General features: G+C 44.6%; 1 pseudogene; it reads right to left on the bottom strand.

Moving 5' to 3' along the window:
* Positions 1–998: 998 nt before the first annotated feature.
* On the bottom strand, positions 999–1,116 carry LOC118660777 (annotated as a pseudogene).
* Between the last annotated feature and the right edge of the window lie 2,284 nt (positions 1,117–3,400).

The following is a 3,400-nucleotide window of genomic DNA, read 5'->3' as shown; positions in this document are numbered from 1 at the left end:
TTGCTATTTTAATTATGATGTGTTTTGGTGTGGGTCTCTTTGGGTTCATCTTGTTTGGGACTTTGCACTTCTTGGAGTTGTCTTTTTTCTTCATCAGGTTTAGGGAAGTTTGTTAGTCATATTATTTCTTCAAATAGTTTCTCTATTACTTGCTCTCTCTCTTCTTCTTCTGGTACCCCTATGATGCAGATATTTTCGCTCTTTATATTGTTCTCAAAACCCTTAAACTATCTTAATTCTTTTCTCTTTCCTTTTTACTGCTCCTTTGGGTGCTTTTTTCTACCTTGTCTTTCCAAATCTCTGATTTAATCCTCTGCTTCATCAAACATACTTTTTATTGCTTCTAGTGTACTCCTGATATAATTGTGGTATTCTTTATTTCTGACTGGCTCTTTTACATGGTTTTTACGTTCTTTTTCATACTCTTACAGTTCTTAGTAAATTCCTTGACCATCCTTACATCCATTACTTTGAACTCTATATCTGATAAATTGCTTGCTTCCATTTCATTTTGCTCTTTTCTGGAAGATTCCTCTTGTTCTTTCATTTGGAGTCTGTTTTTTTGTCTCCCTATTTTGGCTGCCATTCTCTGTTTCTATTTATCAGATAGATTTGCTATGACTCTTGGCCTTCATGGGGTAGACTTACGTAATAGGTGTTCTTTGGGATGCAATGGTACAGTCTCCTGAGCTGGATGCTCTGGAAATGCACCTTGTGTGGGCTATGTAGGCACTCCTATTGTAATTGTGTATTGTTTGTTCTTGGCCTGTTCATGCATGGGATCCACCCTTGAGGTGGCTGAGTATGAGGTCCAAATGTGAGCATGGCATGTGAGCTGCTCTACAAGTGCAAACCAATAATTTTTTTAAAAACGATAAAGAAAAAAAGGAATAAGAAAAGAAATAAACAGAAAAAAAGAAATAAAAGTAGAATTCACCTCAGCAGAATTTAGTGCCCATTGCAATCTCCTTTTATTTTTTTTATTTTTATTTTTTTAAAGCCTTCAGCACCTAGTATTCCAGGTGGTCTCCCATCCACATACTAACCAGGCCCAACACTGCTTAGCTTCCAAGATCAGATGAGATCGGGCGCATTTAGGGTGTTATGGCCATAGACTGAATCTCCTTTTAGATGTGCTTTTTGTGAAGTTTGTTGGATTCTCCTCCAATGTTACCTGAAGTTGACCACTTGGTGTGTCTAGGTCTCTTGGGAGGGACTCTGGTACAGGCCAATGTCACATGCTGTCTGTGCCGGGCCCTCAGCAACCAGTTTGATGCTACAATGTTCCACAGTTGTGGCTGCCTATGCTGGTTTAGCTGCACATGGGAAGAACCAACCTGAGCTCCAAGGCCACTTTAACCAGCGCCGGGCCTGCAGGCAGGTCAGCAAATGTCCTAAGGCACTCTGGGATCTGCCTCTGGTTGCCTCCGCCTGCCAGCTGACTGTTAGGCTCAGTCACTGAAAGAACTTCTGGCAGAATCAGAAGGATGGGGGCTAAGGGATTTCCCATGAGGGTCAGGTGCCAATCAGAAGGTGGTTCCCTGCCCCAAAGCCAAACCTAGCTTTTTCCCTGACTTCAGCAGGGTGGAGCCCCTAATAGTCACGCAGGTGGGGCCTCTGAAGCCCAGAGATTGGGTCTGCCAGAAGCTGGGAAGGTAGTTCAGTAGGATCTCCTGTGAGGGCGAAGCACCAGTCAGGTTCACAGGAAAGTGTGAGGGATGGCCCCATCCCAAAACCTGTCACTGAACCCGGCTGAATCTGCCCAGACTTCTAAACTCAGCCTATGCCAGTGACTCCTCACCAGGGATTAAGATTCATAGGGTGTGGCAAGAGGGATTCCAGAAGGTAGGATAATTACTTTCCCCCAGGGTGATGTAGCTCAAAGCTGAATGCTCTTCCCAAGAAAGATGGCTACGGTAGTGTCAGAGAATTACTCAGTACAGGGATCCTGGTGGCTGTTTCCCAGACGCCTCCCCAGGGCCTCAAACCCCAGATTCTTCTCAGGTGACTCTTGCCCTCCTGCCATTGGAGCTTAGGGTGAGTGACTGCAAAGGAAATTTTGTGAATTGGCCCTTTAAGGAGGTGCCTGTGTCTCCAGACTCCATCTCTCCTTAGTGGACAAAAACCCTGCTTCTTTTTCTAGTTGGATGTTATGTGGGTGTCTCTGCCCATCTCTGGTGCTCTGAGCTGGGGAGCCCGGCCTGAGATTTAGGCTCCATGCTTCTCAGGGGGAACCCCCCCACAGCAGAGCCTCAGCCACTGCCTGTGGGAGTGGGGCCAGCCCTTTTCTGGTCTCCAGCCTTCCTACCAGTCTCAAGTGGATTCTTCTGTAAATCCTTGGTTATAATATTCCTTTTCAGTTTGTCTTTAGTTGGTTATTTAAAGTGATTGTTCTTTAATTTAGTTATATTCCCACTTTGGTCCTGGGGGCGAGATGCGTGTAATATCTACCTACTCTGATGCTATCTTGAAAAACCTCTGGTTCTATTGGCTTTCTCGCCATGAAGTTACACATGCTGTGCACCAGTATCTCAGGTGTCTTCTCCTGGTATTTTCATGAGTTTATCAAACCAGCATGCACTGCAGCACAATCTACTGACTCCAAGGCCCAAGTACATGCTCTCTGGAGACTTACTGCATTCCATGACCAAGGTGTTTACAGCATACTTCACCCCACCTCCTCCATGACTGACTCAATTCTTGGCAGAAAATCCTGCATGAGTTCCTTGCACCCATTATGAACTGGATCTCACTACATGTAGATAGTTAATAGAAGCTCATTATTGAAATGAGTGAAATAACAATTATCTATCTGTGCTCACTGTGGATAAGGCTCTATATGTTTTGTAGCTGCCCGTTTGCAAAGCAGATGCATCCTTCCAAAATCAATGTCACTTTTGTTGAAGCACAGGAGATTAATTACAGCTCATTTCTGATCTGTGCCAAGATACACCTTCTCTCATGCAACTGTACAAGCCCCTTAAACTGGGTGTAATTCAGACATGCAACATTTTAGGCATTGTCAGGATCCCTGGCTCAGGGAAATTATGCTAGTGGCGAGGATCTGTGTGTTGCCCCGCCCCTCACCCCCCTGAGATGAGGCATATGCAGAGGTCACATCACTACTCTAGCAGGAGAATCCAGGTATCGTGCAGGATGTTTGCTTGCTATGGGTTCAAAGGATGACAACCAGCAGTATCTTCCAGATTTCATGTGAAAACACAAGATTTGAGACATTCTTGGCTAATCCCACAGAATTGCTAAGCTCTGATGCATAGGACATACATTTCATTCCAACATTTGTGCTTTCCGTGGGGACCAGACTATCCCTTGATTTATGAGCATCCCCATCCATTCTCCCACCTCACTACAGACCAGTCAAATGTTCTGTGTAAATGTA

Source organism: Myotis myotis, unplaced genomic scaffold (assembly GCF_014108235.1).
Source record: "Myotis myotis isolate mMyoMyo1 unplaced genomic scaffold, mMyoMyo1.p scaffold_m19_p_1, whole genome shotgun sequence".
NCBI classification, from domain to species: domain Eukaryota; kingdom Metazoa; phylum Chordata; class Mammalia; order Chiroptera; family Vespertilionidae; genus Myotis; species Myotis myotis.
The sequence above is the reverse complement of the archived record's forward strand: the minus strand, read 5'-3'. Positions and strand labels throughout refer to the sequence as shown.